The sequence below is a fragment of the Rhinolophus hipposideros genome (genome assembly GCF_964194185.1).
Source record: "Rhinolophus hipposideros genome assembly, chromosome: 14".
NCBI lineage: Eukaryota > Metazoa > Chordata > Mammalia > Chiroptera > Rhinolophidae > Rhinolophus > Rhinolophus hipposideros.
This window is the reverse complement of record NC_138060.1, coordinates 55494945-55513143: the sequence shown is the minus strand read 5'-3', so window position 1 is coordinate 55513143 and position 18199 is coordinate 55494945. Positions and strand designations below refer to the sequence as shown.

Here is an 18199-nt window from a genome sequence, read left to right as displayed (position 1 = left end):
TTACAAGAGCTCTACAAGGATGTGAACCATTTCTATAGATGAGAAATAGAAATGCAGTGAGGCTGATGCTTTGCCCAGAGGAGCAAGTGCCTGAGCAGGGGTCCAAAATGGGAGCTCAACCACGCACATACACTATGCGAAGAGGGACTGGCTCTCTTCCTGTATTTTCCTGTAGCATTTTACTACAACAAGCATCTGCATTTTTATTTAAAAACAAAAACAAAAACAAAACATGAAGCTATTTTCAGAGTTTAGACTAATATAGCAGGAAAATATACAGAAGACTTTGTCCTTGGAAATCATAACCTCTGGGCTTATGATTTATTTGATAGCTTTGAAAGCACACGCAAAAAATGCAATTCTAGAAGAGAAATGTTCTCCAGGCTGCCTCTCCCACACACTTGCCCTGCTCTCTGAGCAGCTGACCACCCAGGAAGGACCTGCTGGGGGGCTCAGCTCTGCAGCTGAGAGGGTCCACAAAAGTACTGATGGAGGATGGTTGTTACTGAGCCCCTCATTCGTTTGACAAAAGGACGTTTCTTTTCCTTTTGGGACACTCTCCCCTCCTCCCTAACTGAGTCTACTTTGTTCTGGAAAAGCTGGTTCCACCCCCTGGCAGCCATGTGGTCACATGTCACAGACCTGCCAATCAAGGCTGAGGTGAGGCCTTTCATTGTTGCTGTAGGGAAGAGGTTCTTCCTTTCTGCTGGGCTGGCTCCATGGCAGAATGAAAGCCTGGGGCTTCCAGGCCATCTTTGCCATCACTTGGGGGATATTCGTGGTTCTCTGAACAAAAGAGATTTGACCGTTGGAAAGGACAGAATCCTGTTGATATACTTTGAACCCCTGGATCTACTCAAACCTGCGGCCAACCCTTGGACTTTTCCATGATATGAACCAAAAAATTCCCTCTTTCATTTAAGCCCTTTTGAATTGGGTTTCTATTATCTGCAACCGTGAGTCCTAATACTTCAAGTACATCACAGGATGAGTTCTCCATTCCCTGGTTATACCAAAACTGCATGACCTTCAGAAGCATGTTAATGACCTCTAAAACAGAATGCCTCAGCTTGTTCACGTCACAGTGGAACCAGGGCACCACCCTGGGGTTGCTGGGAGATGGGAGGATGGCACTGAATCCTTGGAGAATGCCCGGCAAAACCGCAGCCCGATTTGGAGAGCAGAAAGCTTTTCCTAAAGAAGTGATGCATTTTAGATTATGTTTGGACTTAGAGTTAATGTGGAGAGCTTTTCTGGAAGCCCCAGGGAAGGCTCAGGCATGATTACTCTCATTTGATATTACTGCTTTTATTTCACTGATTTAAAAATTCATGGCTCAGAGGACACTCAGAGGATGCAGGTGGCTCCTGGGGCAGAGGTGTGAAGAGAGGGCTGTGAGAATGGCAGCACCCAGGGAGGCCGGAGAAGTGTGCTGTCGAGTTCCCCACGGTCCCATCAGGCACCTCCGTCCGCCTCTCGGTGCTCTGGTCTCTGCAAGGTGGAAATAACAATAGCTCCCACTCCCATGAGGTGATGGAGGAGGTTAAATGGATATACACGGAATATGAAGCAATGCAGCAGAGTCTGGCGCAAAACCACTGCTCAATTCGAAGTGTGTGCTGTCAGGAGTGGCCGGGTCTCCACGGTGCCGTGGTAACAGCACTGGCTCTGAGCCTGGCTTCCAATCCCAGCTCTGCACCAGTAGGCTGGGTGATCTCAGGCAAGTCACCTAACCTCTCTCTGCCTCTGTCTCCTCACCTGTCAAACAGGTAATAATGGCACCACAGAGTTTTGGGAGTACTTGACGGGACAATCTAGGGAAAGGACTCAGCTCTGACACAGTGAAAGCCATCGCCACCCTCACCAAGCTCAAGGCTTCTCAGACGAAGTGTGTTGAGGGAGAGGGTCAGGGCCCTCACTCGGAGAGAGTACCAAGAGAGCTGCGCTTTCACACGGAGGTGGGGTCCTGGTAGGCAGGCAGGTGTGCACTGCCCGTGTATCTGTAAGGTTTCATCTCCCTAAAATCTGTTCTGGTGGGTCCATGAGCGTCGTTAGAGGAGGATGATATTCCACGAGCGTCTTTCTAGCATGCTGGGCACTTTTGAGAGTGGCTGAAACATTCTGCAATACAAACACAAGGTAACCCAACACGATCCAAGGCACACATGCTTTGTACTTATTGTCTTCATTGTTCTTGAGGAAACCTCATCTGAATTCCACATCTCTTCTCTAAGCACACACCTTTCCCGGAGGGCTTCACAGTACTAACTTCATTAGTTATTTGGGATCTGGCTGCACTGCCATGTTAAGCGTTCATTAACGGAAGGAGCTTTTGCAGACACACTTCACACTGTATCTCCTAAGACGATCTCTGCAAAGAGAACAGATTATATTGCTTTTTTTTTTTTTTGTAAACCCAAAGCATTAACCACCCCTGAAGCTCTTATCTTCTTCGGCTTTACCAGAGGATTTTACATCTGCAGTGGATGAATTCTTATTTTCATGGCTGACTCAATAGACATCCGTTTCCTTAAAACTCCCTCCTGCCTGTACTGCTCTTTTTCATGTGCTCTATCTTCCTCCTTCTGTTCCATGACTCTAGACACCACACAGCATGGCCTTCTGCATTCTCCCCAGCAATGACCCCTGCATGGGGCTCCACAGCCGTCTCCGACCCACACATCAGCCACACACCAGCTTTTGCTAATCCCCACCATGAACCAGTGGTCCTTGGCCAACAGACGCATCTCCACAGCAGTGTGGTAGCTTCGACAAAGGCAATCCACTGTAAGACTCCGAGGACGGCGGGCTGCACTGGGATTGGGAAGCATGTCCAAGTCCAGGCTGGACCACTTGCCATGCTATGTGACCTTGGTGGGCTCAGCCGCTGGACACCATGCCCATCTCTGTGCATTGCCCTGGCATACCATGGAGTCGGGCAAACGCTCTGCACCATCCCTGGAAAAGCCTACTGGTGGGGCAACCCTCTGGGCAGCCAATGTCCAAGCTGAAAAGGAAGGGCTGGACAGCAACTTCATGCTCCAGGGTCATTTCCTGAAGAGGTCTGCTTTGGGTTAGAGTCACTGAGTGCAAACTGTGAGGGAACCAGGGCCCCTGCTTGGTCTAGCCCAGGGCCTGGGCCCAGGAAAATGTCTCCGTGTGGCCTTATACTTTTCATTCCTGCAGCTCTTGGATTTCTGGGGGAATTTCTCAGCCACGAAACGGTCCAGCTCCTGAGGTACAAAACTGTGATAGCACCAAGTTTTAGGAGTTTCAGGTGGACATGGAGAAGGGCTAGGAAAAGCAGATTCAGTCAAAGCAGAGAGTCTCTCATTCCACAGCTACGTGGGCTCATCTGCTCAGTCTGCAAAGTGGGGAGGGAAGAACTTCCGTTTGGGAACTTCCTGGATGGCAACTGGGGATATGCTTTGGGGTAAAGTTCTCTTCAGCAGCTGAGTTCCAACCAAAAGGAGAAGCTCCTTTCTTATAGTGACAGAGAATCAACACAGCTTATTTGCTAAGTTCTCTGAAGTTCTCTAGCGTCACAATGTCTTCACTTACTCCCAGCTCGAGGCAGGCATTTGGAAGAATGCCGATTCCATAAGCATTATATAAATCGATGTCTTAAAAAATGATATAAGCACATTTTGAACTCTTTTTTGCCATCATTTATTGGAGGCCTCCTCACCTTGAGTTTCATTAAACCGTCTCTTTTCTGCATGGAGAGAACTTCTGATTCTGGGACTAGAATTCAGAATCGGCCTCTCCCACGAAGTAAAAGCAGATTGAGAGAAGTTCTCATTTTTAAAAAATTAAAGATTTTTTTGTAGCTAAGAGAACTTTTGAAAAAGAAAAGATACAGGATAGGGGGACACTTGTCCTACCAGATATTAAGATAAATTACAAATATATAATAATCGAAACAGTGTAGCATATTAAAAAAGCATAAGTATAAATAAGAAAAAAAAAAGAAACCTGGAAAGAAATGTAGCAAATGTAACTGTTGGTATCTCTCAACACTAGTATTACGGGTAAATTTTCTTTAATTTTTCAAATTGCATGAACATATACTATTTTATGAACAGCAAAGAACGATACTGCATCTTTATGAAGATTTCCAAGTAAAAGGAAGAAAGACTGTATCCTCCTAACGTGTGTTAGGAAGGCTTTTTAGCCATGGAGAAGAAAGGGTCGGCACCCCAGCCCCCTCACTTATGTGGGATATTGGGAAAGTCAGTAATTACTCCCTTTTAAAAAAATTATAAAACTAGCTTTTTTAAAATTATTTTTTTCAGTTACAGTTGTCATTCAATATTATTTTATATTAGTTTCAGATGTACAACATAGTGGTCAGATATTTATGTAATTGATGCAGTGATACCCCCCCCCCCCATGAGTCTAATACCCGCCTGGCACTCTACATAGTGGTTGCAACATTATTGACTATATTCTTTATGTTGCATTTTACATCCCCATGACTATTTTGTATCTACCAATGTGTATTTTTCACTCCCTTCACCTGTCTCACCCAGGTCCCCAACACCCCGCCCCTCCGGCAACCATCAGGTTGTTCTCTGTATCTGTGAGTCTGTGTCTGTTTTGTTTGTTCATTTATTTTGTTCTTTAGAGGCCACATATAAGTGAGATCACATGGTATTTGTCTTTTTCTGTCTGACGTATTTCATTTAGCATAATTCCCTCTAGGCCCATCCATGTGGTTGCAAATGATAAGATTTCATTCTTTTTCATGGCCGAGTAATATTCCATTGTACATATGTACCACCTCTTCTTTACCCAATCATCTACTGACGGGCATCTTGGCTGTTGTAAACAGTGCTGCAATGAACAGAGGGATGCATGTATCTTTTTGAATGAGTGTTTGGACTTCTTCAGATAAATAATACCCAGAAGTGGAATTGCTGGGTCATAAGGTAGTTCTATTTTTAATTTTTTGAGTAGTAATTACTCTCTTTGAAATTCAGTCTCATCATTTTCAGATGGTGTTTAAAACTTCAACCTCACAGGTTGTAAAATTAAAGACAATATCCCATAGTGTCTATTGCGACGCTGGTAAATAGCAGGAATGCGTCCAAGAGGGAGGGAGACAGGAGCTAATAAACATGGTCAGAAAAGAAATCAATGAAGTATGTAAATACATCTAGATTGCAGTTGGTGCAGAATATAAGACTAAAAATTAAAAAAGGACCACCTTGCTCGTATGGATTTTAGAGTCAAAGAAATTCACCATACGCTGGCAGTAGAAATAATCGACAAAGAAAGCTGTATTCACCTTCTTTTTAGGAGACAAAGAGGGGTCACCATTCTCCACAATCTTCAGAAATGACCCAGGGTTATAGGCACCATCCAACATTATGGAGTTTAGTTCAATTCAGTCACGTGTTTTTGAGCATTTTGCTGTGCCAAGTCCAGTGCAAGATACTGGGGTTATAAGTGTGAGTAAACCCAATTACTGCTTCAAGGAGCTCACAATTTAATAGAGAATGATGCCTCCGGGCTTGGATGGGAAGGGTGTAATGGTCACACAACTAACCAGGATGGGGAATACAGGAAGAGCAAGGAAGATGGTAAGTTCAGTCGGACAACTGATCATAGGGTACACCAAGCATCTCCACAACACCTGGCGGGCACTTGGATATACTAGTTTGGGGAGTCTGGGCATTAGAAGGACAGAAATCTGAACTAGAAATATAGGCTTGGGATCCCTTGGTCCACAAGAAGTATTAAAGCCAATAATCGGTACATTGGAGGTATAAGTTTTCATTATCTCTATTTTACAAGAAAAATGGAAATGAATAATTTGCTGCTAGTCACTGACTGAACTAGTATTAATAATAGACTGTAACCTCATTCTTGGGTCAGTGCCCTGAAGTCTGATCAGGTTGCTTTCCTTTCAGAAGCCCCAGCTAGTGTTCTTGTTGCCAATTACGACCTTTGCTTCAAAGTTTCAGCAAATAGAAAGCTCCATGAATCAAGGAATCAGAAGCAATTCTAAAGTCACTGTATTGCTTCTCTAAAAAAAAGCCTACTTATCACATTGTGAATACTAACCAGTTCAAGGCACTTGTTATGTAAGCAGTTTTCTAATTTTTTTTTCTATGACATGCATACATTTGTAATTAGGATGCATTCTCATTAGGAGACAGACTGGAATCACACAACTCAATGCAAGAACATCACTAAAAGTACAATCACACGAAAGCTCCACCCAAGAATGGAAGACTGATTTTTGTTCATTGGACTGAAATAATACAATTGCGAGAAGGAAGGGACTGCCTACATGAGAACTGCTCAGATCCTGGCTGCTAATGACAAAGCCAGGTTTTCTGGGCCATCAGCCCCAGCATGGCAGGGCACTGTGCAAACTGAGTTCACTGTGGGCGAGCCTTGGGGAGATTCTGGAGACCTCGCTACTTCCAGTATGGTCCTCAGACCAGCAGTGTGGACAACTTCCGGAAGCTTGATGGAAACGAGCACCCCCAGCCCTCGGTCCTCACCATGAGACCTGCTGAATCAATCTGCATTTTGGCAAGATTTCCAAGTGATTACTACATTCACCAAAGCTTGGTAAGCACTGGCTTAGCAAAATTAGCTGGGTATTTTCTGAGTCCACATGATTTTTTTTTTCTTTTAAATTTTGACCACAATCTACTTAGGTAAAGAGATAGAAATCTGACTTGCCTCACTCCATTCCATTTTCCAAGGAAAAAGAAATGGATGGGATGATTAAAAAGTTCTGAACAGGAATAGAATTAAAATGGTAAACGGTCTTTAAAAGGGTCTCAAATTCAGGTGTCTTCATCACACACACACACACACACACACACACACACACACACACAGCCAAAAATACTGCTGACGCAAATTTAAGTCATTATACACAGCAAGGTTCCCCAAACAATCTGCTACAACAAAGTGCTGCTGGTCCAAGGACCTCACTTTGAGAACCACTGAGTTCAAGGACAGGTTTGGCACGTCATGAAGCGCACACAGAAACACTGCTGATTCCTGGTGGGGAGAACAATAGAAGGACAGGCAGGTGGTTGGAAAACAAGACTCCCTCAGCCCTGACAGCATGAAGGCCCGTGTGCACGGAGTCAGAGCAATCAGTTCTGAAAAGTCAAGAGAGGCTGGATGGGAAAGAACAGCCCTCACATTGGGACCCCTGAGTGTGTCATGGGGAATTTGCAGACAGACACAGCCAGGAGGCTGGAAGTGTCATGTTCAGTTGATACGTGACAATTGCCATTAATCTGAAGCAGCCTGCTCAGGGCGAGAAGCTGGTGTTGACAAATAGCAAGAAGGAAGAAAAGCATGGAAGAGAAGGGAGGAGACGTCCATGTGACAGACTCGCTGCTGTTCCCGGGCCCTCTCTTCACGATTTCTCTAATCCGCACAGCAACTCGAGGGAGACAGATGAGGAAACTGAGGCTGAAGGAGGATCATGAAGCCCAAGGTCACGTGGTTAGTAAGTGGCAGGACTGTATTTGGATGGTAGTTCCATCTGGCTGCAAAGCCCCTGTGTCTTGCCTGGACCACACGGACTGTGGATATTATGTGAAAACTCTCACTGTGCACTTAATACCAATCACCTATTTATTATCACAGCCACCCCAGGGGTAGGCACGCTTATGAATCCCACCTCACAGAGAAGGAACTGGAGGCTATGGGACCTGCCTGAGGACATACGGTCAGTAAGAGGCAGAGCTAGGATTCCAGCCTGTGCCCATCAGCACTGCACTGGCTCTCCCCTGCAAGGGCGAGGTTTGCTAGGACACAGATAAGCCAGGCAGAGATGGTGGCTTGTCCACAGTTCTGGAGGAGAGGAGGAAGCAGAGAAAGAATCCTAGCTGTCAGAGCTGTGTGCCTTGGGGGTCCATGGACAGACTCCAGCTGCCCTTCCCTACAGCTGTATTCCGCTGATCTGATTGGACTCACCTTCTCTGGATCCAGTCAAATTCTTTCCTCTCTCTGCCAGCCATGCACCAAACCTCAAACACCCACTGGAGCCAGCCTTTCTCTCTAGGACTGAGCCTCCGTTGGAGACCCCAAACAGGGATGAGAGTGCAGGCTGCAGGCACCAGCTCTCTGAGCCCAGCTTCAGACCACATTCCCCTGCGGCCCTGGCCCTCCTCTCCCTCTGTGTCATCCCCAGCACCAGCCCTGGCCCTGGCAATGACCAGTCCTGCCCTTTCTCCCAACAAACTGACCAAGTGTGGAAACTTTTTCCACAGACAGAGCCATTCATGGCTGCAAAACTCAAAAGATGCGAAAGTCACAGAGAGCACTCCACAAAGACCCTGAGTGCAGTGGAGGAGTCTGGCCCATGTGAGTCTATGATTTGGTTTGTGCCCACAGCTGGCACTCAGGCCTCTGAGCTTCTGAACGCCTTGGCGTCAAGCTCTGAAGGACATGTCTTTCCATGGGGCTGAGGTAGGTTAAAGATGGCAGCAAATTCTTTATTATTCCTCTCTTTGAAAGGTGGAGTCTAAACTCCCTGTTCTTTTGCATCTGTGCTGGACTTGGTGACCGGCTGTCCCCTTAGAATGTGGCAGAATTGATGTCCTGGAATTTCTGAAGCTAAGTCATAAGAAGTCCTGCATCTCCACCCTTGGTGGCTTCGAGCACACTGTCTGGACACCCTGGGCTGCTGTGTAAGAGGTAGAACTATTCTGAGACTGCTGTGCTGAAGAGAACACATGGGGAGGCCACACTAGAAGCCGCAGGTACAGGGAGAGAGAGAAAGACGGCTGCCCAACTCCAGCCACAGTCGCCGAGTCCCTCCACTTCAACCCTTTTCAATGAAAAGAAGTGCCCACGTTTGACAATGATGTTTCTTCACCAAATGACAGGCTTAAATAATTTTTAATTATGTTCAACTTACTGAAATGTGACTGGTGTTAAAAAAAACACAATTTCAACACTTCCAAATTTGGATAAGACTGCACTAAGCAAAATTCATGAATCAGTGCTAGAGGAACCAAACATGGTGTTAATTTTTCTTACACATTATTGATATTGCCTGATGCTGACAACGGTCAGAGGAAATTTCTACAGGATTCAAATCATCAGATTATTAGAATCAAATCATTGGCTGCTTTCTGTAAACCAGATATATTCATAAAAAATAACTTCTCTCAAGTAAAAAATCCAGAATCTGAAAGCCTTTTGTTAAATCTTCATGTCTCCATTTCAGTGTGAAATTAGAACATCTATAATCTTAATTTCTATTTGATGTTCACTTTTCTATTTTTCATACACTTTCAGTTTCTTTTTCATTCATTTTCAAATTTGGGAGGTAGATTCATTTCTCTTGTTAAAGTTTTACAGACTTTCAGAGTTACTTTCTCCCGTTGACTGAAAGTTGCAATTCCAATAAAAAATGAGAGAACAAAGAAGGAGATTTTGAAAATAATATTGATAAGTAGGCTTCCATAAAGGCCAGGAAAGTAAAATTATAATAAGTTACGTTTTTGATTTAAATAAACCATTTAAACTTAAAATAATGCCATGAGTTTAATCTACTTACTTTTCAATTTTTCAATATTTTTCAGATATTTTGATATTCTAGAAAAGTTAATCATTAAAAATACATAAAAATATTTTGTAGGGGAACACACATTTCCTTTTGTCTCCGTCTCTAATACAGAGATTTTTACCAGATCCTGCCTTTAGTTAAAATTGTTATATTTTTTGTTCTTTATTTTTGATTTTTACATTCATTTTGATTTTTAAACATACTGTATTAAAATATTATTTATCTTGATTAGTAGATTTTTTTGTCACTCGAGGTGAGAGCCTGGCTCACGTCACCCTAACCTCGGTGGGAAGAGGGCAGTGCCACGTTGATTCTAGGGTTTGACTCTAGGGTTCCATGGTGGCAGAGGAGTGCCTGGTGGGAGACTGCTGTGCCAGTGGAAAGGGAAAAAGTGCCCAGGGAAGCAGATGATCCCAGGAAGAGAGGGCGGTGGTGCCTAGGGGGGCATGGTAGTGGATGGGTGTGGCAGGGCCCAGACTACACTGGGGATAAGGAACAGCAGAAAAAAGGTGGAAAACAAAACCAGGGATCCATGGGATAGTTGTTGAGACTTGTACCCTTTGAGACTCCCAGGAGTCCATGGGGGTGGGGTGGGGAGACAAGCTTTGAAAGAGGCTGGGGTCCTGCACTAGTAGTTAGGGATCAAAGCCAATGAAACACCATTACCCCAAAATGTAAGAATACATTTCTGAAATGGCGTGGAGGTGGATGTGTGGAGGTACCCTCTGTCCCTTCTAGGACTTTTCTGTGCGTCACTCATAGGGCTTGGGCACAGCAGCACCTCCTCTTTGCCGACACTCTGGCCTCTCGGCAGGACCTGCCCAGCTGCCCCTCTCCAGACTTGAGGTCTGGAGCATTGACCTTGCCCCGAACTCTCCCATCTGTCACGTGGTCTCCATGGCTCTGGGCTCCACCCTCATGCTTGATTCATTCCTCTCTGTAAATATGATTCATATGCAACCAGGCAGTTGTCAAGCCTGGGCGATGGGGAATTAAACGGTTTCTTTTACCTCAGCTGTTTCGAGCCAGGAATAAATGTCATTTGACTATGGCTTTTCTCTTGCCTTCTGATTTATAAAGCTGATTGGGACTTCCTTCTTTTATTTGTCAGAATCATCTTGAAGTGAGTAAGAGAATTGAACTGATTTAAAGAGCTGCTGCTCTTGCTCTAGCTGCCGCAATTTGCACCCCACGCCATGCTGGCCCGGGAGGGCAATCTTGCCCCCACCCTGTGCTGATCTGTATGACCTGGGTTCCGAGACAGCAAAGAGCGGTCAACACAGGAATCTCCCTGCAACCTCACCCCTCCATGTGTGGCCTTCAAGACATCAGTTTATCTTTCTGCATCTCGCCGCCCTCATCCTCAGAATACAAATGATCACATCCTTCCTCCAATCAAATCTCCAGGGCCACACAGTTGCACCTGACATTTCCTCGCCTCGCGTGCTCTGACGTACTGATGTGTGCTAGTTTTACTCTGATGACCTTCATGTCTGTATAAAGAAATGGGTGCAAGTCCCACATATTTGTTTTTTTTCATCTGTTTCATTAATGGTAACATTACCCCGTTAAACACCATAGTGAGGTGTTTGCCCTTTAAATGAAGCTCCAAGTTGGTGTTGGAACAAGAGGACGAAGTGATTACTATTAATCTCAGCCAATTCTGGACCTGAGCTGTAACATACACACGATGTATTGCTGTGAAAATTAAAAGGCAAGGACTTTCCCAGATTAAGTGAGTGGCTAAGATATTGTAAAAACGTCACTGTTTTTTCATAGTAAAATACTTAGATTGGAGTTGTTGGGGCTGCCGTGTAATTAGCATCTGCCACTTACTGAATGCCACCGAGCCAGGTGCTTTTAGTCCTCAAACCAAACTATGAGACAGGTATTATTTTCTGAAAACAAAGGCTACATATCTGCTCAATGAAGAAGCCAATATCTTCTCTTTTTTTGGCCTGTTAATTAAGAAAAAAATAACAGATGGCTCACCATTTTACATGAAGGCACCCTAGCACAGAGAGGTTACAAAGCTTTCTCAGAATCTCATGTTACTGGGTAGAACGAGTGTTCTGTTTCCCACATTCCTCAGTTATATAGACCGGATTAAGCCTTTTCTAAACTATGTTTCCTGCCTTCCTCCTCCTTTCCCTCCCTTCCACCTTCCTCGCTTCCTTTCTTGCCTCTACTTGTCCCTTCAGCACCATAGCAGGGCCATAAGGGGAAGCACCAGGGTGGGGCAGGCGGCAGAGGGAATAAAAGAAAAGTGTGGATGCGAGCCTTTATGGCGGTTTCCATGGGGAAGAATGAGGGTGGAAGTTCAGGATCAGCTAGTTTGAATCATTTCAGCGGGCTCTGGGGCACAGGGGCTGTCCCTAGTTGTCTGATACTAGGCTCTGCAGTGATTAGGGCAGGGGAATAGGGGCCCTTAGTGCGAGATCCTGACAGAGGAAGTGATGGGGTGTGGGCGCTGGATTGGCTGGTTCCCGTTCGAAAGCTGCACTCACTTTTCTATAAAAGACAGTTGTTTACTATCTTTAGAAATTATCAGTCTCTCCAGGGTCAGCAAGGGCCCAGATGACAAAGCATCGAATACAGAAACTAGGAACTATAGCTATTACACCTCTCTCCTTAGCAGCCGGGAGTCTCTGGCTCACAATCAGTGTAACCTTCCTCACCTTCCACCTCCCCCTTCAAACAATCCCGTGTCCGTCCCACCAAAATTGCTCTCCGACGGTCCCATGGCCTTCCTGCTAAGTCACAGGACCTCTTCCCTGATCTTCCTTCATGTGCTATTCTAGCCCCCAGTTTATGTGTTTGACCCTTTCACTGTTTCTGAAATGCTTTGCCTCCTTTGGCTCCCATGATACTCCCACTTTGAAAGTGTACATTTCACCTCTGCCTCTTCCTTCTCAGACTCAGCCTTGTGTGAAGACTCCTCCTCCTCTGCCCACCACTGGTGACCCCCAGCTCTGAACTCTCCCAATACAAGGAGTAGAGTGAACCCGCAGACACCCCTGTGGCTTCCGCTGGCCCCTCATCTATGTCTACCTCAACCCCGCTGATGGTTGGCTATCTCCACTATATCTCCCAGCTCAAAGGCAGCATGCCTCAAATTCAGCACTGCCCCTTTTTTTTTTTAATTTATTAGTTTCAGGTGTACCAGACAAGGTAATACTTAGACGTTCATCATTTATATCCCTCACACTGTGAACCCCCCTCCCCCCATCCACTATCCCTCCGACCTCGCACCGAGCCATCACATTATATATATAAAATTATAGTAGGCATTCATTATTGTTTAGCTTCAGGTGTACAGTACATTGATCAGGCATCCACAGTATCTCTGAGGTGGTCTCCCAAATAGGACGCATGTCCATCAGATAAGCACTGCCCTTTTTTCACACAAACCTGGCCGTGACCCGACACCCCCGACCTTGGTAGCTTCATCTTTGACTCACCCCTCTCTCTTAAAACCACAGCAAAGTAACAAGTAAATACTGTAGTGTTCTCTCCTGCATGTTGACCGAAACCGTATTATTACCTCACTTCCTCTGCTAACACTTTCTTTCCAGAGGCCATCACCTCCTCCCACCTAAGCCTCTCAATGAGTCTGCTCAGCCCAGCCTGTCCTCTCACTCCTTTAAGGTATGCTCCATGCTGAAGCCAGATGACCATTTCACGCAAGACACTGATGTGGTCAGTATCATGGTTTAGAAAGATGGCATCCACTTAAGTTTGCATAAAGGCAGAATGTTCTATGATGGTATTCCAGATCCTTAGCAATCTTCATTTGTTTCTTTCCTCAGACTCACCTGCCATTACCGGGCATAAGACTTGGTATAAAGTAACGGTCATTTCTAGAAGGGGCTTGCCATTGGGGCTTGCCATCAAGACTTAAAATGTAGACACTCTCGGTTTAACATCTGCTAGAGATATCTGGAATGTGTTTCGATCTTAGCCCCTACTTCAGACGATAATTCTTCTGACCTTGATGGTTTCAACTAGCTTTGTTCAGGGATACCTACAATTTTTGCTCTGACCACAGACGTCCTGATGTCTGAAGACCCTGGCCTTGCCCCTGCTGTTTCCTCTGCCACCTTGTCTCCCTCCAGGCTGACTCCTACTCCTCATCTCATTCTCTCCAGTGATCCAGTGATCCACTGTGTTCAGAAGGCCTCCCAGACTGGTGAGGAGCACTCCAGTGCTCTCACAGTCCCATCTGCTGACTCTGAGTAGGGTAGTTAGTACACCATATCAAAATCGCCCATGTTCTGACTCTCACACAGCTTCATGTTCTTCTAGGCGGGACCAGCCACATAATCTGTGAGGCCCCATGCAGACGTAAAATACAGGTCCTCGTGTTAAAAAATTATTATGAAATTCAAGACAACAAGAACAGAACATGAAACCAAGCTTGGAGCCATGAAGTGACTGTACATCTACAAAGGTGGCCCTGCTTATGGGGTAGGAAGTGTGTCGTGTTCTCTGTTAGATCTCCAGATACAACAGCCTGGCTTGGTACCTGGTACCCAACAGGTATTCAGTAACTATTTGCAAAATTTATGAATGGAAAAATACATGGGTATCACAACTCACTGTTACCCACCTCCATCACCATCCATCTAAAAAATATTGAGATCGTGGGCTGCAATAGTAGTATAATATATTGATAAAAGGTGATAGACATATTAGTTACCATAATACAGATCAGTAGGGTTAACCTATAGTTAAGAGACAGATGCTTGGAAGAATAAAAAAATCAAAACCAATTATATGTTGTCAACAAGAGACACGTCAAAAGAATCATAGAGAAGATTAAAAATGAATGAAAAGGCCAGAGAGCAACAGCTGAACACAAAGAAAAAAGGAGAGAAAATCAGACAAAACAAAATTCAAGAAAATCCCATTAAATAAGATAGTTATTTTCCCATTGATGAAAGGGATAACCCATAATGGAACTATAATAGGCTGAATAATAAAACTGACATACACAAAACAAAATCTATTAGAAAAACAAAGAGAAATTAAAAAAAAATCACAGTGGGGATTTAAAAAGCTCTCCATTCTTTGACAGATCCAACAGACAAACATAAATAAGGACAGAGAGAAAGTGACTATTAGCAGCTTGGTTGGAAATATACATACAAAAAAAAAAGATGCATAAAATGTATTATCTTAGAAAAGGCACTTTTTCCCCCCAAATGGGCAATGCAAGGAAGATTCATAAACTGAATCCCGTTCCCGACATAAAACCTCAATGGAGTCCCCAAAGTAGCTAAACTGTTCAGAAAAAATGATTGACTTTACAAAGGCAGGCATTAATATTAAAAACAAACATGTAATCAAGAAAATTCAAAGCACTTGCAAATCACATCTCTACCTCCCTCCCACCACCAAGATTCCCCTTAAAGAACTCTTTTGTCCATAAAGAAATGAAACATCTAATTTTGTTGTGGAGTTTCCTGCTGTTTTGTATTCCCTTCACAGGGAGGCGAGACTGGCATAAGGAAGCTGATTATCAGCACGACTTACGAGGCAGGCAGTCAGACTGTCCCATATCCAGTGCTGTGACCTGAAATGTCCACATGTTCCTGGGCCCCTAAGAGCACACTGCTTTTACACTGTAATTCTTCTAACTTTGACCCTTTTCAGTTAGTGTTGTCCAGGAATATCTACGGAAGTGGTAAAGCCATAAAGAAAAGGATGATTGACACAGAAGTTAAGGAGTGAGGCCGCTGGGAAGAGGTAGTAATTAAATATCTAATAGTACGATATTGCTTAATAAATTATAGTTTACCTTTACCATGGCATACTACAATGATTTAAGTATTATATTTTAGAAGAATACTTTTTTCACATAAAAATATTTCTGATATTTACTGCTAGGTAGAAAAGGTGAGTAGGTAATTCTGACATTAATAACCCAAATAATCTTAGGAAATGGGAGCACAGGTAGATGAAACAATTAGGTATCCAGGTCTCCTTTTACATTCCATTCAGCCAACTGCTCTCCTCCACAGAAGACTCAAGGTTTACTCCCTAGAAAGTCTGATAAAGCTATCTGGAAGCAGGCTTCTGGCATATCAAGGGCAGGGGCACCCATGAAAAGTAGAAGGGTTGAGTAAAAGCCCTCATAAGAAAAGCTGGGCATGGCCTTGGCCCCACTCTGCCCCTGGGCTCCCCTAAATTGATTCTAATACTTACACCTCCAGTGGGAGATTGGAACACTCATCTCTGGGGAAATTGATCAACTCCAAAGAAAAGACCTACTGACAGTTCCCCGAATAAAACAGTTCAGCCTGATCATTCGAGGCTGAAACCTACCACCCAACAAGTCCCACTGGTCTTCAAATCAGCTTTTAGTGTATCACTCTTAAAGATGAAGTGACACTGAATATAGTCAATAACACTGTGACAACGTTGTACAGTGACAGATAGCTACTGGACTTACTGTAGTAATCAGGTTGTAAGGCATACATGTTGAGTCAGTACAGTGTACACCTGAAACTAAGATCATATTGTATACCAATTATACAAGAATAAAATGTGAACTGACAGTCCTGGGTCATCTGACACTTGAGCAACGTGCTTCTCATTAAATATAAAGACCAAAACAAACAGAATAAAGAAATTCTAAGGCAAGCCAACTTAAAAATATATTAATAAGGGAATATATTGCAGCTATGAAGCAAGAACATTACACTCTAAAAGGAACAGAGAAACAATCATAAGTCTTAGAAAAAAATTATTGTGAAAATGTAAAACTTAGTAAATAGAATGGAAGCTAAAGTGGAGGACGCCAGAAATTTTAACAAAAAGGTAAAGAGCACTCACGGCAAAGTAAAACTAGAGAATTAATCTGTGAGGTTCAATTGCTTTGCTCCAGAAAGAACAAAATGCAAGAATAAAATAATCAAAGAAATCATTCAAGAAACTCTCCCATGCCTGAAAGAACTGTGTTTCTGAAGTGAAATGGTTCTCTAAGAGCCCAGTACAATGGGAGAAAAAAGATGCAAATGAAAGTACATTGTTGTGAAATTTATAACAGTGGGACCCAAGAGAAGATCCTACAAACTTTCAGAGACGGGGAAAAGCCATGTACAAAGGATAAAGCATCCTTTGGACCTCTCAATAGCAACATCTGAAAGCTGTTTATTTTATAGTTACAATAATAAAACAATAAAAACTGATCTAATAAAGACCATGTTACAAATATACTCTGAGAATGGTGGGAAGAGGGGTGGGTATGTGTTGGGAGTTTGGAGGAACAAGAGAATAGTACCTTTACATAGTAAGAAATGAAGTCATAAAATTAAAAAAAAAAGCAATGTAAGCAAGTTATCTCTAAATTTAGAGATGAAATATCAAAAGAAAACTAGAGGTTGAAATGGTTGTGTCTAGGAAGCAGAAATAAGGTGGGGGAGGGTGGGACAATACTCCTTTTTTTTTTTTTTTTACAATAAACCAATAGAACTAGTTGACATTTTTAAGTAGGGACATTTATGACTTTCATTACAATAAAATTAAATGAACAAAGAATCCAGGGATTTAGTGCTTAGCTTTAGGACCCTGAGAAATCTCTTAATGTCCCTCTGCAAGATGGGCAGTTACCACGCTGTGGCTGCTCTGTGAAAATCCCTGAGAACATACAAGTCCCCTCAGTTGCTGCTCATAAAACCTGTGCGAAGAGTACACTTGGAATAAGTCAATATCCTTAAATTCAGGTGTGACTTTCCCACTCCCTGCAGGAATAAAATAAGGAGTCCAGCCGCAGACAGAGAGATGGCAGGTCTGCAGAGAATGCAGCCGAAACTACAACACTCACTACCTCAGGCTTGTATTGTGTCAGCAGCAGAATAAAATTCTACCTGTTCTTGTAAAGCGTCACTAAAGAGAGAAGGCATACTCCACCACACCCCATATTTTTGAAATGGAGCCAAGAGTCCCAAATGTCCATTAAAATTCATTTCTCAATGTGCACAGATACTCATATGCAAAATGCTGAAAACTTAGGCACCAAATAGGACAAAAATGACCCAGTACTGTAGAAAACATCAGTGACAACAAGCAGGCAGCCTATAATAAAGGATTAGAGTCAATAATTAATAATAGTAAGCTCTGAAACAAAGGACAAGTCAACATTGCTTAATTTTTAAAATTACCGGGACCAGTGGTTTTCTTTCTGGCAAGTTCTTCTACCCAGATCTAGTTCGAGTGCCTGGAGAGGGAATTAAATGCCACGACACAGGTAATGGAGCCCCCAAATCTTCACTCTGTGCCCTCATGGCCAGAAAAGCCCAAAGACGGAGCATGAACTAGGAATCCTTCTCAGGAAGACGGCGCTCCGGGCCGGGCGGAGAGCTCCCCCAGAGGGAGGGAGCAAGCACTGGCATCATCTGTTTCTATTACCAGCTTCAGTAGGGAGGTGACAGAGAGCTGTGAAATCTCAGACGACCAAGCCGAGAAAAACCCATCAACACGTGTGTGGCGGGGAGGGAGAGGGACCAACGCTCATTTAAAGCTGCCCAATTTAACACAACTTTGTGGAGGAAACGTCACGCGAAGTGTTCCATTTATTTATTTATTATTTATTTATCTATTTATCTATCTATATATCTATATTTATCTATTTGTCTATCT

At 43.7% G+C, this 18199-nt stretch overlaps 1 protein-coding gene across 7 annotated transcripts in view; it reads right to left on the bottom strand.

Annotated features, from left to right (window-relative positions):
* Positions 1-18199, bottom strand: part of MYRIP (myosin VIIA and Rab interacting protein) — a 227163-nt gene that overhangs the window by 68751 nt on the left and 140213 nt on the right. The window lies entirely within an intron of this gene.